Genomic DNA, 18,261 nt, shown 5'->3' with positions numbered 1-18,261 from the left:
ATTACCAACCGTGGGCTGTTACAAAAATTCGTCAGCTACATAGGAGAAGTTTCTATTTCGTATCATCGCATTTTGTCGTTGCTTGGAACAAAAGGGATGAACAAAGAACAGTGTACTTTCCACATGAGAAGGTTCAAATACTTTAAGACTGTACTTTTGGATTACGAAGGTAGGATCAAAGTGCATTACGTATATGGCAATATTGACCAATCAAAACATTTAACAGCCACTGTTTGAAAGAGTGGACAGCTGTGAAAACGACACGGGTGCAGAGCCAGTAAACACGGTCTCCAATAAAGGACAAAATTATTTTATTCGTATAATATGTGATTTCGCTCATGCATAACTATTCGTGGTGATTTCCTCTGCAGTTGTTCAGGCAGGCAGCAGGGGTAACAACCGTCACCCCTTCCATTTGCCAAATGAACAGCGAATACGAAGACTGAAGAAAGTTATGCCTGAGCGATATCGCCTACGAACAAAAATTTTTTGTCTTAAATCGGACACCGTGGTAAATGATATATATGTAGAACAAGCCCCAAACAACAGATGAAACCCGAACACTGTAAAAGGTTCAAATCCTCTCAGGAGGCTCAATTATTTGTTGTTTTCTCCCTGTTTTGCCGTAGATCACTCGCTACCCCAAGCAAAAATATGAACTCAGATCTCCGTTCAAGGCCCTTGGTCAAATTAGGAGACATGATCATCTGTTTTCTCCCCAGTTTCGCCCACCAGCTGTACTTTTCTCTACCGTGTAGTAGTGGCGATAGGGCCAATAAATATCAGAATTAGCCGACCTTTCATCTTAGAAGGTCTCAAAGGGGGCGATTGTGCGTGGAAAGACGAGGGGTAATTTGCCCAGGCTATTTCATGCAAGATTTCAAAGGCTGGTGACCCGTTTTCGATATTGCGGGGCGATGCTCTTGCGCGTGGCCTGCGACAAAAAATTAATTGGTAGAAAATGGGACGTTGGATCGAGATGAATATGGAAAATAAAAGCTTTGGAAAAAAAGCATGGCCAAAATTGCAGATGTTTATAAATTTACGTTTCATTTGTACAATAAGCATTTAGCTCAACTTTGAATTACGGAAAAAACCCAACTCAAACACGATAATCATAGTTTAAACATTATTGTAAACCGCCAAATATTGCGCTTTTTTATGATATATAGGCGAAAAAATCTGAAAAAAATTCTTATTTTTAAATCTTTGAAAAAAGAATTCTCACTCTTTTTTTGCGGAACCATGTTATTGGTGAAATCCCCAAAAATAAATTCCCGCACAAATTCCGCTAGATCCATCATCTACAAACTGAACAATTGAATGGCATTGAACAATCATGTGTATATAACAAGCTTGAAGTGAATATAACGAACCGGTCTTAGATAAGTGAAACCAGAGTATATCCACTTGCCATTTCGTGAAAAATTGCCCGAGATTGGCTCATTATTTCTTTTCTTTCATGCCGCATCAGTGACATAACGCACAGCACACATTATCTGTCCACAGCACTTAATCAAAAGAGGTTGGATGGACTAAGAATTACCTGAGGATAACATTAGTGTCAGTGCGTATTAGTGCGACTTTGTTGCATTAATGGGGAATATGCCTTCTTGCAGTGACAATTGTGTCGGTTTGGAAGCGGGTGCCAGTCGATTAAGAACAAAATTGATGGCTGTTGGTTTCACACCAGTTATATATTGTATTAATCTTGGTTATTTGTATCTTATGAGAAGTTTCGTAGAATCCTAATGGTTATGTAATCCCGGGCATTAGGACAATGCAATGCTTACTTGATTAAATTGAGTGACATATGCACCCTTTGGACCCGTATTAAGATGGCATTTGCTCTAAATGAACACTTAACGTTCTATCATTAAGTACTTTTGATTCTCTTTCTGTGTACAAAATTAAGCATTAGTTCCAAATGAGCACTAAAATGATGCACTATAAAGTGTTGTTGATTTCTCTTTCAGCGTATTAGTAATTAGCTAACGACTATCTAATCCAGATAGGTGAATGCAAAACAAGGTGACATTTATGCATTCTCAATCTCAAATCGCCAGCCCTTTTCTGGTAACGAATGCTCGCGTTTGTATCAGTTTGGCCTGTTTACCTTTGAAGCTGGTCCCTGATGCTGGTTCCGGATATAGCCAAAGAACTCCTCTTTCAGGAATGTTCTGGGCGTCAGGATGTGGTTTGTCGGTCATTGGATCGGTGCTGCAGCCGGAACTTTTGTCTTCTCCAATTCGAAACCGATGGTTCAGATGATGTCAAAGTCAGCATTGGACGGTTCGGAGGTGAAATATGATGATCTTTTCCGGTGACATATGATTTTTAGGGTCTTATATCTCATACTGGTGTTTCCTAAAAGTGTATGATTCTATCTCGCCAGTAACTAAGTTAGTGGTCGATTAGGGTTTCAATCCCGGTTCCCGGGGATATTTTTTAAACATTAAAATGGTCATGTTTCTCTCAGTTGACGTTACTGAAAATCATCTCAATGCCACGGACGAAAACAAATGGCAAAAATCCAATTTTCGGTGTAAGTGTTCGACGATATGGAAAGGCAATTGCCATGGAAACAGATCAACCAAATTGTGTAAGTTAAACCTAAAGAGACGGTGCATGCAACCCGAATTACAGGTATAAATTGATCTTGAAAGAACATTTATTTGATATCAAAGTGATAGCTCCTTGGAATCCTTGTCGCGTGACATTGTTTTTAATTTTGGCCTGGAGCGCTAGGCGTCAAAGAATTAGGAGAAGTGCATCTGAGGTTAGTGACATTGTGGTAGAGGCCAGCAAGTACACAATTTATTTTGTATTATTTTATCCAGAATGGTACTTCAACATACATTCTTTGTTTGATTTTAAAACAAATAGAGGTAAATTTTGTGCGTCTGTCAAACATTTTTATGATTTCTGTACAATCGTTTAAACCAAGCTTTGATTTGCCCTGTGCAGCCCTGCTCATGATGGTCAGTATGTTAAAACCTGGCTGTAGTTGTCACATTGCATAAAAATCTCTCGTTATCTCAATGCCGCATGTCCATTGCCAACATTATGCACACGACATTACACTGCGCGTTACATTTTTAATTAACGACTTAATCGACTGGAATCTCATTCAATTGCCACTGAAACTGCTCTCATCATTCACGACTTTCCGCCATAAACAATAATACGCAAAATGGAAAAATCCGGCAGAATACAAACACTTCTTTAACAGAGAAAATCCTGCAATATTTCACTGCTGGGTGGCATTCCCGATTGCAACTTGTACCGAGAATCTGTGGTAATCTGCGTGATTTATGAACCAGGGTGCAGACACTTCATTCATCATAATGACTTCAATAGCCCGGAGGCTCTTTAAGCTAATTCATTTGATTTACTGAAGGAGTCATTTTTACAGAATTATTGTGCTATTCCACTAGATTTTCAGCAATATCATAAACCATGGACATTTGACAAAGTATTTCTCAATTTGATGATTTTATGCAGTGAGAGTCTGTGACCTTTTCATTTGACAATGACCTTGCGTTTATTTGCCCATGTCAGCTTAGGCTTGTCGATCACCATTAAACATGTTTCGTGGGGGTCGATGTTAACAATATTTGCTCTGATAACCTTTTGATAAGACTGTCGAACAATTGAATTTAAGGCCCATGTGCCAGCGGGGTTTGTTAAAAGAAAATAAACCGTGTATTGAGCTAGGCCTAAATTATTCTCACCGAGGGGTAAGAGAGGGGGGGGGTGTAATGGGTTTAGGTAGCGGTGCAGTTGTTGTTTTGAGGTACTGACGGAGTATGCCAACGCTGAAGTACTCCACTTCAATCTTTCGCAAGATAGCTACCAGCAGCAAGCCTACCCTAGGCACAACCTTGATTTAAGATACAAAACGGCTGCCTTCACTGTCGGTAAAAGGCACCAGAAATGTGTGTCTCTTGGTCGACAAGATAGAAAACCCTAGTAACCCAGTAAACGGAACCAGACATATTTGTCTTTAGATCGACAACATAGAAAACAAGTAAAGATAACGTTAATAAAACAATTGAAATATCTTAATTCCAAACTGTTTGATGTTTTATTCATTCTGTTTAGATACAAATTGCAACTTAGGCATAAAGAAGAAACAAAAATGAGAGTCGCAGAATAAATTGAGAAACAAACAGCTTGAATTTAATTCACTGTTTATCGCCTCTGTATTGTCGATTGGTTTCTCTAAAGAAGGACATCAATTTTGCGCGAATGTCTCAGTGCGGTGTCAGCGCAATTAATGCAATTTTGAATGTTAAGAAAAATCGCATCATCACCTTGAAATTCGATCAGCAGCGCAGTTCAGTCCTAGTGAAACCTTAGAAAAAGGGAAAGTGCGATTAATTAAGAGGAGGTAGAAACGTTATTTTTTGTTGCACGCAGCAAATAAAGCAATTTATTTCAATCACGAAATCCGTGTTCGAATAAAAAGAAACCTACCAATCGTTTCGTTGCTATTTGTCTCTGTTACAGGTGAGTTGACCGATTCTGCTCTTGTCGGGAAGAACCGAAAACAGACCGAATCGGCAAAGCGATCGTAAGAAGAGTGAATGCAAGACCCTTTGGGGTCAAAATGGGCGGTCACTAGACCAATGTCAAATATGGATGACATCTGTTTCAAACATTTTGGAAGCAGCAGGCATGACCCACAGGTCTCCGGCGGCTGTCAACAAAATTACCAGAGTCTGATCAGAAGTCAATTGGATTTAGCCTTTATCACGGACAACTTTTTTAGTTTTTACCAAGTTGCCAGTGCCACGAATGCAGGGCAGACCTACTGGGAATGGAAGTCCAAATAATGATGCTAGAACAATATAATTTCAAGAGGAGGGGAAACCAATTTCAATTTTATAATCATGGTTATATGTATAATGTAATGTACCCTTATAATGAGACAGTCGGCAGTGTCAACTTCTTGATAAGCGGTTGTGGTTTGTAAGCGGTTGTGGTTTGGCAAATCAGGTTACCCCACTCGGGTGAAGCTGCCATTGGCCCTTAACCTGAAATGTTCTTTTTTTCAACGGTTTTAGCGAATTGCAATTATAAAGTCAAATCTCGTGATCAACTCAAAGTGGTCACGGAACCGATATCTAAAACATGGCTGACATCTGTTTCAGACAATTGGGAGCAACAGGGATGACAGGTTTCTGGTGTCTGTCAAACAATTGAAAACACTGCCACAGTTCTTGATATAATATCGGATACAGAGAAAAACATAAACATATCGTTACTTCGACCAAAACAATTTTCCGTTCGCTGCACCCAAGTTCGCATTTCATATCACACAAGTAACCGCTTACGACAAGGAAAATTTCGCTAAGGATGAAAAGAACAACTGACAGCGCAATCAGCAAGATTAAAGGCTTCTTCTTTTATGATGAAAGGAATTTTTTTCAATGCACAGGTAAACATGCAATGGTGTCGCGATCAATGTGATTGGGTTGGGTCGATTGGATTAGAAATGCCCCGTGTGCTTTGATCTAAAAGGGATATTGCTGATCATTAGCGGCCTGCGGCGAGTGTAGTGGGTGCCGTAGTGGAAATGATCAGAGGAAAATATGCCCACGACCGCGCATCCCCGTCAATGAGAGAAAAAAACGTTGTTGGAGGTGTAAACGGGCCCACAAGATTGAGACCAACTCCAGTTAGGAATCGGGGCGGATCCGATCGAATCTGATTGCGGTTTTTGGGTACAAGTCTAAACGGCCTAAATGTATCAATCATATGATCTTGCCCGGGGTAGTTTGTGAGGGTGTTTACAACCCCAAAACATGGCTGCACTGTTACGGTACGAGGTATATCCATCAGTGACATCATGCAAGCCTTGGGTTTGAAGTTGGAAATTCGTAGAAACGATCAGAAAATTGAAATTATTTTTCTCTTGAAATGATTGATCTAATTACATGATTCAGACTTTCACTCCTAGTCACGTTATACGTCTGCGCTGTATTCATGGCAAACCCGACCTCGTATAGAAACTTAAAACTGTCTATGATAGGCCGGAATCCAATTGATGCCTTGTCATCAGATCCTGTTCAATTGTTTGACAGACACCAGAAACCTGTCATCCCTATTGCTCCCAAATGTCTGAAACAGATGTCAGCCATGTTTTAAATATCGGTTCCGTGACCACTTTAAGTTGATCACGAGATTTGACTTTCTGATTGCGATTCGCTAAAACCGTTGAAAAAAAGAACATTTCAGGTTAAGGGCCAATGGCAGCTTCACCCGAGTGGGGTAACCTGATTTGTCAAACCACAACCGCTTAATTCAAAAAGAGGCATTTGCATTTGCATTTTACACTGTTCAAACTGCTGTTCATTAAACATCAAGGTGTTTGAGAATGACTTATTAAGACCACTGGGTTAGATTACGTCCTATCCCATTGGCTTGCGTCTCTGCTTATGGTCTGCATTTTCGGTCTATGATCGGCTTTGATGAGACAGCGAAGGACCACTGGCTCGGTATTAAAACGCTTATAGGTAAATAAGTCTTGTCTCCACTTTCTGACCCGAATTCTAATCTGAAGCAATGAAATTATATTATTGACTCTCATTACTGTACACAAAGTTCCGAGATAATAAGAAAAAAAATCAGCCAATGACGGGGTATCCATCACATCATGCAAGACTAGTGTTCAAAGTAGACCAACACGCGTTCAACCCATCTTAGCAAAGTACATTTACTTTGGCAGACGAGAGATCGCGTTTACTATTCAATATAGAAATCGTTCTCGTTCAAGCCTGTTTTGACGGAGGTACGATCGAATTGTACTGGAAGTTCTAGCACTTGTGAAAGCCTGTTCAGCATGTAAGAGGTTAGCACCAAATAATTGGTGATTTGACGGGGATTAAAGACCGAAACTAGAGTTGCTGTGTTGTAGTGCAGCTGACTTACATAAAACTCGTCTGCATCGCCTCTTAATGAAATCTCCGCTCAGTTGTTCAAAACTTCTTTTGACACTAACGATGAGGAACTCGGCGTTAAGTCTGAAAGCCTAACTGAAGGAGATACTGCCAAATTAGTCAACTTTAGAGTGCCCGACAAAATTTGTTTTCAACAAACAAGCCCGAGTCGATGAGTACATACATTGGCTGAAAGTGTAACGATTGAAGGTTAAGCGAGGATAGTTACTACAGAAAATGTTCTGTGAAAAGAGAAGGTCAACTCTTTAAATGCTTTACCATTCTGGTAGTGCCGAGCGGGACATCCATTTCACGTTAATCTGCCTGAATATTTGTTTCTCATTTGGACATCGAGTCCACACGTATAGCCTGGACAATGGATGTCCTAATGATACTGGAAATGATATGGACAGGAAAAACATATACATGTAATGGACGTCCCGCAAAATTGCATTGAGTGTGTATAATTCGGTTCAGTGCCAAAAAATGAATTTAAAAAACAGACAAAACGAGGCTACTGGCTTTTTAGTGCGACTGCCTCTGCATAATTGCAATTTTCCCGTTCAAAGCCTGCGATCACCATACAAATGATCAAAAAAGGCGAAACTCAGTCATGCCGACCAGAGTTAATTGGCGGAGGACCAATTTTTCATCCACCCTAATGTGTAAAAACGGAAAATCAGACAAATGGCGCAATGACTAACATCACGTGACCACCAACCATAACCGTCAGCTCGAGTGCATCTTCCTGATTTACTGCCGTCTGTGTTTTATGCCCACCCAATGGCGCCAGGCTAAGCTTGTTGATCCGATATGACGTTTATAGCAAATATATATTTCACCAAGAACGATTTATCAGTCAAGACTGTACGTCTACTATGACAAATGAGTGAAAGAGGGGCGGGATATACTTTAACATCATTTCTAAACGATCAGCGGTGATCGGGTCGACAATACGCATGCAAATGGATTGGTGACTTCTAAAATCGGATTCTACGTTATGTATTGATATAATTCAATTTAGCAGAATGCAGTGTATCGTTATGTACATACGTATTACGAAATGTCATTTGTTTCACCTCTGTTGCATGGTGACTTCTGGTTGACTTAATGATGCGTTTTGAAAATTAGCACTTAACAGGTCCATCGCACACACCCGTAACTTACTTATATACCTGATGCAGTCATTATGCATATTGAACCACTTTTAGTCCACAATTCATGATCATCTCAAACATCTGGCAATTTGACTCTCGTTAATCTTCTTTCAGTTAACGTCAACATAGGTTCGCAAATTGAATCAGGTGTTATTTGACCCGCTATGAAATATGCATTAATCATGTCTAAAAAGTAGAAATGTGCAAGTTTGTGTAGAATTTGATTTATTTCTACGTGATAAACTATAGCACCGAAATCGTAAGGTATATTGATGTGTTGTCTCAAGCCAGCGTAACGGCGTTGTTAAAGGGGTATGCCGTTCGTAATTACTGGTGGTCCAGGAAAATAGAAATGCAGTTCAACAAACACACTGCGGTGGTTCAGTAATCATGCATGCAATTTTGCTAACACCGCTGTTTCCGTGTCGTTGTCTTATTGAGAAAGGCACTCAATTCGACTTGATTTTCTCAATTCAGGCGTAAATGAAAGGGGGTCTAGCTGGTAGGGATGGCAAAAATACGAATATTGGTCCGTAGCTGCAGCTTGGATCTGCAGTTCTCCCAGATAACGGAGCTGGAGTCATGAATGTGGTGGCCAATGGCTGGGGACAATGAGATAAAGCGCTTTGAGTGACAGAAACAATCGCAGCGAATATATCTCATCGGAAAATCTATCATGGTTTTTTTGCTTTTGCCCAAACAAACCACATATGTCTGCATGCTTCAACAGCAAGATCTAATCTGTTCTAGGTCAGTCCTTGCTTCGACCAGCGATGTTCAATGCACCTTTTCATTTCCCATGTTACCGATAATCAGAGATGACCAGCGACTGATCAGATGAAAAACTGGCAAATCACGCCACAATTTTTTTAAGAATCATGCCGTGCAATTTCGCTGATTAGCCACGTCGAATGCGGGTTGTTTATCGGTTATTCCGGCCCAGATGAAAAAAATTGCAATTTAAAGCACAATTCTAGGGTCATCGATTGGAACCGATCCCGTGGTACTTACATACCAAATGTGATTAAGTTTATTTTCCCTGCCGATTTACGCTTATAGACCCCGATGAAAAGTGTTTCGTGGGGGTTGATATCATCAAGACTTGCCCAGATAACCCTTTGATAAGACAGTAAAAACGCGTATTTAGGCCTAGGTGCGCGCGGGTGTTGTTTAAAGACAATAGACCGTGTATCATCCTGAAATCTTTTAATTGCGCGAATGAGGCAAGATAAGGTAATGTTGAGGAAAGTCGAATAGACACTTCACTACTCATCAGTGCATACGTACAAAATGTAGCGATAGGCAAATCAAGTGGAGCTTTTCAATGAAAGGCTGCGGGACCAGGTGAATCTTCGTCGCGATCAGTATAGGCCAGTATTTGATCAATAACAACGGTTTTGTGAAATAACAATCAAAATGAAAGTTCACTCGAACAATGCATCATCAATAAGAATTTGAGTAAACTTTAGGACAGGTTAATGGTCCTGTATCGACAAGCTGTCGAATGATAGCGTGCCTGTGGGACGCCATGATGGGAAATAGCGTGTTGTTGGGACGTCTCGAAGGGAACTTTTCACTGACGATCTGAAAGAAGGTAGACTTCAACATCATGTGATTGAAGAGTGACATTTCTGTTCACGATAATTTGTTAAAAGGTAGTTTTTAATGATTTTCAAATAACAGCACTTAGTACTCTCAATGTCGCGTGAACGAATTCATCTTAGTCAGGATGACATTTTAAGGCCACGAATACTTGTAAATTGCAGTTTAAGGATTCCAGTGACAAAAGTGATTAGCTTGAGAAAGATCCGCTCTAAAGCTGCCTATTGATTGGTTTTTCATTGACGACCTTTTCAAGAAGGGCTGTGAATATAATACAAAAGGCACGTGAACATAAGCAGCAACAACAAGGCCCCATTAAACACGCCAAAAGACGAGCACTGAGGTGATTTCTTTTCTAATTTGAGGTACATAGGGAATTGTGTAGTAGGTATATCGAGCTAAGTAATCGTAATCCGTAGACAGCTCATCTTAATCTTCAACATTACCTATATGTACATATGTACACTCTACAAAAGCTAACAAAGACAGAAAAATGAGTTGTTCTCCTATGAGGCCAAGACAGTCTTACCTGTTAACTGTTACCAAATATGGACTATACTTGATGTTAGATACTTGATAAAGACTTCTTCTTCCTTTCCATCAACATGCAAAACTGATAATTCTGTGAAACAGAAAATACCTTTCAAGCATGAAACGATGGAAGAAACGAAACAAAGCTTTTCGTCAGAAAATCATCAGGTGTGCTTGTTTTAAAGATCTGTTTTTCGAAAAGCTAGAGGCAGCTTCAGACTGCTAAGATTCTCTTTTTTGGAGAAGCCTTTTTGTGATGGGCTTATTTACATTAATTAAGTTGACATTCAACTGTTTTAGGTTTCGGAGCTAAAAAAAAGGAAATGGTGCTTTGTGATGAAATATTCTACTTTTAGACATGTGTGCCGCCATTTTTGTATAAATATTCACTGGTCCCGACACGGATGCTTTGATCACTTTCACATTTACAACTAATTATTGTTTTCCTCAAAGGAATAGCTCAATCAGCATTCAAAAGATTCATAAAAATCTCCGCTGAGTTGGAGGAAATGATTCATAGCAATGAATAAAATGGTTTTCAACATTGAATTGAGAACTTGCTTTACGGGGCCACTGCCAAGTGGTAGGCCTCTCTTCAGGTCAAATCTTCAAACATTCTGATGACGAGGTATAATAACTTCAAAGCACCGCCCTTTTCGAGAAGTGATAATCATAGCTTGTTTCTCGATGACCAGTTCCTTGTCAAAGGCCTATTGTCTGCCGGCCAGAACTTCAACCATTCAGGGGTAACCAGCTACTGCTTCAAAGCACAGCCCTTGTCAAACAATTTCAGGTCGAAGGTTTCTCTCCCCCAGCCCAGGTCAAAACTTCAAACATTCAGAGGTAATCAGCGTACTGCTTCAAGCACAGACATTTTGACCAGTTTTCACGTCGAAGGCCTCTCTCCAGGCCAGCAATTCATACTGCTCAAGTAACCTCGTGTGAGAGCCCGACAACCTGCTTTGCGTATATCAATCGAGAAATTATCGACCATCGGTCTTCTCATCAGTAAACCAAGCCGAACCGAGCAAATCTATATCCCCAAGTTCAAAGTTGTGGTGGCTTTGAAGCTAAGCCGTTTGGATAAACATGTTTACCTTAGCGCTGTGACATCGAACAGCTTTCAAAGAAGCCCAACTCGATCTTGATATAGTCGATCATGTGGAAACCGGAAAATTATACCTTTGAACCCACAGGCTAAAGGGGATTTGTCAGAAATTCGGACACGGTGTCTATGAGAAGGAAGTTTGGTCCACTTTATCTTATGGTACATGTAGATTCTTATGGATTTAGTTCCTGATAGTTTTTCACTGTCGCAACGTTTCGAAATGCTTCGCAAGTCGCTCTGCCATGTCTGCGGGTTAAGCGAAAGGGTTAAGCTTATGTGATGAATTCGATTCAATTGTTGGATGAAGACCGATGTATTTGACATATTTCTACAATAAACTGACAGCGTTTCGAATCTGCATAATGGCTTCTCCATTGAGCTTTGAATTGAAGACTTAACCCCATTAATAAACATCAACTCAATCAATTTTAGCAAAACCACCCCAGGCAATCATCATTAATACCACTCCAGAGAAGATGATTAGTCGAAAAAGCACTTTCTATTAGTGTTCGTCGCGTCGGAGGTTGGGATGTAGGCATGTTACACGGACACTGATAATTGACTCCATGAACAACGTCCATGTCTAGCTTAACTGATTCCTTTCGTTCCTCAGAGAGCAACTGTACTCCTCCGACGTCCGGCATAGTTAACCTTCTCATGTTACTGTCAAGAATAACTCATGGTCTCAACATCCCATCGCTTTGGTTCCTGTCATGAAAATCAACCCCGTATAGTCCTAAGCTCACTCCAGCGTTGTCAGATCCGGGAAATCTCCCCTGGTTTGTCGTCCGGCTTTTGTTCTCTCCGCAACCAGCTCCAATATCCCGATAGGATACTTTACTAAAGACTTATTCAGTTCCGCATGTTCGATATGAGATTCCTGTAAGATTCTTAGCTAAGTTCTTAACTGACAATATTACAAAAATCTTGAAGAATCTTTTCTAAGAATCTTATCTGGAAATTCTACCTTGGTCCTTTTAATAATTGGTACGAATTCATGCATAGGTCAGCATTTTCTCTTGTCTCTTTCCACCCTTACTCTGTAACGCTATTATAGCATAGAATATGTAAATTAGTATGCCTATACATGTAGTTGAAAATGCAACTGAAGCAGGTTCAAAGAACAATATTTACACAAACAGCATATTTTACTGCAGAGTGACGTCAATCAAACTTGCAACAAATTTTGTATGCTGTTAATATTGAAATGAAGTGCTATGCTTCTTCAATTTTTCAAATCCATTTGTTCTCCTCCTTATTCTCGAAACCTGTCGCCCTGTTTCCTGAATGGTGCTTGTCAACTCGATCTGAGAGCCGAGTAACATTTGAAACCCGAGTTTTGATGCAAAAAGGAAAAAATGTTTTAATGCTCTTCAAACAGTTTGAAATCAAAGCCCTGCTTACATCACTTTAAACGATTTTTCAGTGTTATCTCCAATTTAAGTGGTATTTAATGAGAAGAATACGAGACTGGCCTAGGGCAATATTGGGGTAATGGCAAATAGATAAAACTCCCGTTGTAGCTGGCGCATTTCGCTGATTAAAGGCTCAGGGCCAAGTTATTCAAAGCAAGTTTTTTTCACTAACGCTGGCATTAACTTTACTTGGCTTTAAGTCTAAAGGAGTTAACTGAAGGAGATAACGCCAAGCTAAGTTAACGCTGGTGACAAAAGTTGTTTTCCACAACAATAATCAATTTCCTGCGTTGATGATTTGTGTGTCGATATGAATTTTATACTATTTGATAATCCATTAAAACGATATATCACATTTATACACAGTAGTACTTTAGATCAATTCGATCGATCCAAGAACCGTCCGTTGAACTGAACTCAGTAAAGTACCCTATGTGCTTGCCCGGTGTAGAAGTTTGAAATGTCCTAATGATAGAATGTCCGGGTAACAAAAGATTCCATTATGAGCTTATTCTCTGAGGTATATTGACGGACAAGACATCTTTAGAACCATAATTATCACAATTCGCCAGAATAGGGCTGAACACTTTAGCCATGGGGACATTTTCTACTTCTACATCGGTGTGACCCTTCAGTTATACCCTTCGAAAGAAGTCTATCACCGGGCTAAAAATGGAACTTACCTTATACGAACCATCACCTTCGTTTCTCGCGCAATAATTCAGGGCGAGAAAAATCACGTCTCCCCCGGCGATAAACCCTAGTTGACAGACGATTAGCCTGTTAAGTGAATACATACAGACATAATAACGTCGCTAATGGCTGTCTTTATGTGCCAATTTGCCGCGATACCATCAATTCGCACCCGGGGAAATGGATAGTTTGGAGAAAGTAACGCTTTGAATGGAAGCTCGCTCCGCGATGAAAGATGGCAGTTATTTCTCTACAGACAGATATGATCAGATTGGTGACAAGAATGAAGTGTGTAGTAGTTAACTTAATGACTTTCAGAGCAGTTACTGTCAATCGTGGCATTGGTAGATCTACAGTTGATGTTTTCCAAATCTACTATTGGTACAAGAGCTTGTGAAGATATTGCGTAAGCTGTTTCTAAACGTGTTCCGTTTGTTGACGGTGATGAAGTGTAGCGATTAAAATAATCATATAGACATGTTTTTTCTAACGGCAGCAGTTAGATCGGTTGATGTTTCCGAATCAACTTTGTAGGTACACTGAGTTTGTCGTAAAGATGTGACGAAAGTTCATTCTAAATATTGTGTGCGATAGAATGGCCATAATGTAAAATTAACCTATTTTGTTTGGGCAGTTTTGCAACTTTGATTTGGAGAAATATTTCCAATGTCAATGCACTGCATAACCTGCACGACTGATATTGGTATGCGCTCTTTTAATAATCGGCCATTAAACTGACTGTTAAGTGCCACGGAAAACTAGATTCAGAATTGACTTGCCTGGAAATTTGTCTTTTCTATTGCAGTCTAAAGTAGGATTTAAATCATTTTAATTGTGTATCACGACAAATATGCCATGGGCAATTTTGAGGAAAGGGAGACTTGATTAGTAGTGCGGCTGCATGACAAACACATTAATTTTGAACAGTGTTGACTAAAACACGACGATTGTCTTCCAACGATTAACGAGATTAACATTCTCAGTGTTCGCGTGCATGTCTAGGGTATTTCTTTTTTCAGCATTTCAGTCCTAGTGAACCTTTCCACATGTTTCAGATGTTTTTGATCTTTCCGATGCGAAGACAGGATGCAGCGATTTCGCATGATGTATCAAAAGTTAATTGTATGAAGCAACATACACTCTTAGAAATAAAGGCTATGACGTTTTTTTGGCCTTGCCACACTATGCATCCCTTAGAGGCTTTTTACAATCTCAAAACCGTTTTTGTTTATTTTACCAACAAACCTCCAAAACGTGCATATTTGTTTTTGCCGATATAAACCCCATTGACGGTTAGACGCTCAAAAACCTTTATTTCTAAGAGTGTATCCTTTCATAAGTCAGCGTAAACCTCAGTTTCCATTAGGTGCTCCTCCTCATCAACGTGATCTACAAGTGTTGGTTATTTTTCGGGGCTTTCGTCTCTCAGATTACGTGACATATAATATACAGGTAGGCCTACCGCTATTGGACATATTCCCGCCATGCAGCGATGCACTGATACCGCCAAAGCCTAGTAAATGATGAAGTCACGGAAACCTCTCAACCCTTCAGCTATGCACAACTCCCGCAAGAAAAGCCCGCCAAGAAAAAGTGATTAATCTCGTTCAAAACAAATCTTGCCATACGATACCACCCTTGAAATCTATCTTCGGGCGAGGGGTTTTGATAATTCGAGATTTTGATTAGCGTTCAGAGGAAAGAACAAATACAGCGTGATAAAACTGCATCTGATATTCTTTGAGTCCGCCGTTTTGCTATCCAGAAGCTGATCACGAAATCATCGCGTATTTACCCAAAATCGTCTGAATATTATAGATGACAAGAACAAGGTCGGTGTTTTCGAAAAAAAGGTCACGGCCGGAATCAAATGTTAAGAAACTTGCCAACAGATTTAAATGTTATCTGAAATATGTCACTTTACATCGGAAGATTGGAATGTAATTTGTTAGTCGAGGTGACATTGATACACACGAGTTCCAAGGTCATGATATTGAAATCACTCGGGAATACACAGTTGCGTAGACGCGTTCATAATTATTAAGTCGTTAGAGGTGCATATGACAGAGAAAGTAGTGCTTTCTTAGATTCATAATCACAGTCGAGAGTGAAGGCGATACTTATGGGTTGACCATCGGCATCACAATTTTGGCTAGAACTTAGTCCTAAAGCAATTAGAACATTTTCCAAATGAATTGAATGCCCATTTAAAACATGGGAAGCTGTCTTCTGGAAAACAAAGAACAGATTCCCGCCCTTGAAGTTGGCATTCACTTCGTTTTGAAAGAGTTTTAATTTGATTGAAGATATCAAGTTTCAGCTAAAATAGTGGTGCCTACGGTCAACCCTCAAGGCTTAATTGAACATTCGTCTTGCTTCTCATCCGACCTGAGGAAGGCTGTCAAAGTGTCGTACTAACCACTAGAAACTGATCTGACATCGGTCTGCTCCCGGTACGCTCACCCAAAACGGGTTCAAGTTTGCACCCTCCCTTCAACTGCACACAAATGTCCACGCAATAATGCAGTCTCCCTTGTAAAGTCTTTTGTTCCGCGACTGTCGTGCATACATCGAATTTATACGAAAACCCCCTATAGCATTTTTATAAGGTCGGCATTGAAAATTCCTTTCACAGCCTCCCGGCAATCTGCCACAAGTTTCATATAATACAAATGGCGGCGGGTTCCGATAGTTGATTCATGAATAAATTTGGGTCAATCGGAGTTAAGTTTCCGCACATTTCAGCTTCATTTGTTTTGTTGATTGTTTCCGTCAGTCGTCGTGAGAAATAGCGAGAAATCGACAATTCCCTAAAGGGTTTTGAATATTTTCACCTTTTAACCTTAACATGTAACTAGATGACAGCCTTGTACAGGTCGTGAGGGGAACGACTGGGAGGAGAATATATTACCCCGGCCGACACATGGACCAAATTGCGCATCGTTGAAATACTGAACACAAAACTTTTAGTGTTGTTTGCTTGCCACTGTAACTTAACGCGGGCGGGTCATGTAAACATGACATATATACCGGTACTTTCAAGTGTATCGAGGTCCCCCAGTGGCACCACGAGGTCCTCTGCTCATGAATATACATTGCCTGTCGACCACTTGCCAGAGCTTGAGTAGCGGCTCAATGGTCACCAGTGTTGCTGAGGCTCGCCCGAGGGATGGGTTGTCACTAGGTACGAGTCTAGCTTCCGAGAGACAAGGGTATTGTGTTGCTGGTGTATCGGCGGTATCGGATTCAGCCTACTGACAGCGTGCAGAGCTATTAATTACTGCCCCGGTTATTTTTCCTTCACGTCCATAAATAGTATCCACCAAATCACCTACCCTTAAGGTAAACCGTATACTCTGGCGTACTATTTCAGCCGAGTATGACATCTGACTGAAAAAATAAAATATCCTTCTGAAGTGACTACATGTAGCACTAGTTGGTTTCCGACATGCAAACAAAGCAGCCTACACTGAACCGTTGGTTTTTACCATTTTATGTTTTGTTACGCCAAATTGCGCCGGTCATACACCCTATGTTATGGGAATTGGTAGTTCTTTAAGGACAAAGTATCTTTACCTCATTTTGGAGTTTCCATGTCTGATGATAGAACAACCTGCAAATAAAATGCAAGGGGAGCAAGATCAGTTCAGGTTTTTATCTTCAAACTGAAACACGCTATATTAAACCAAAAGCCAGGATCGCAGAAATGTTTTTTAAGGTACATGTGATGACGTCAACTCTTGGGTGAAAAACTCTTGCAGGCCCGTAGCTGGACTTTGGGTTGGGGGCGGAAGGGGTTAGACTTAGAGCATCTCTGTTGTCCTCCGCCAGTCAGAAAATCTGCCAAAATCTGCATGAAGAACAATGTTTTGGGTGACTCTTGGGACCCGCCCGCTCTATTTAGGGCCTGATATCGCCTCTTAATATCGCCCCCTACAAGCCTTTACTAATCACATAATAACCTGACCTTTTTTGGTCATCACCACGCGGGGAACCTTTCAGGCATGTTTTGTCAATTAAACCATGTTTTGAAACAACTCGCCAATTGAAGAAATATCAATTCTCAGAAAAAAATACACTCTCTACCACAAACACGCTAACAGTAAACAAAAGACCAAATGTAAATCGACCGAATCAACTATCTGCAAGAACATCGTGTTTCTGTAACAGTTATTGCGCTGCGTGGAAAACATCTGGTTCAATATCCGGGTTCAATCACTCGAGATGAAAAATACACCTCCTGCAACCTCTAGATTTCTAAAGGCTGAAGAACACTTATTTGAAATCTTTTATGCGTATCTCATTCAAAGTTTGATGAATAAAATATTTGTATTTGTTAAGAAGTTTTATTTATTTGAACCGAAAAAAAACACGAGCGCAGATCAAACGCAGTTGTTAATTTTTTTGTCTTACATGTACATGTACATTGTGCTTTCGCTTGGTTCTCTAGTGCTTCGAGAAAAAAAAAACATCCCCGATCAGAAGATGAATAACCCAAAGATTATTTAAGATATATACATCAAAGGGCTTTACCCTGATAATCCCATTACGTATTGTCTAGGTCTATTGGTACTAAACAATCATCATAACTGCTCTTCAATTCTGCTCACTGTGAAGATGGTGAACTAAAAAACTGGCTATACCTGCAGGTCACTTATGGAGAAAGTATAAAACGCTCGAGCAATTCTGGTCAAGAAGTTCACTACTCGACGACTATGCCAAGAGGAAAGATAATGATTTTGAAACGAGTGAGAAATGAAAAAAGGAACATGGCAGAGTGCATTTCTAAGCTGGATTTGCTTTCTTTCTTT

General features: G+C 40.2%; 1 protein-coding gene across 2 annotated transcripts in view; it reads right to left on the bottom strand.

Annotated features, from left to right (window-relative positions):
• Positions 1-17,065, bottom strand: part of LOC135496472 (FMRFamide receptor-like) — a 73,111-nt gene extending 56,046 nt beyond the window's left edge. For both annotated transcript variants that reach the window (XM_064785809.1, XM_064785808.1), the window contains exon 1: positions 17,027-17,065. The gene's annotated coding sequence lies outside the window, so the exon portion shown is untranslated. The remainder of the gene's footprint in view (positions 1-17,026) is intronic.
• Between the last annotated feature and the right edge of the window lie 1,196 nt (positions 17,066-18,261).

This window comes from Lineus longissimus, chromosome 12 (assembly GCF_910592395.1).
Source record: "Lineus longissimus chromosome 12, tnLinLong1.2, whole genome shotgun sequence".
Classification (NCBI taxonomy): Eukaryota; Metazoa; Nemertea; class Pilidiophora; order Heteronemertea; family Lineidae; genus Lineus; species Lineus longissimus.
Note: the sequence above shows the minus strand (reverse complement) of the source record. Positions and strands in the feature narration are given on the sequence as shown.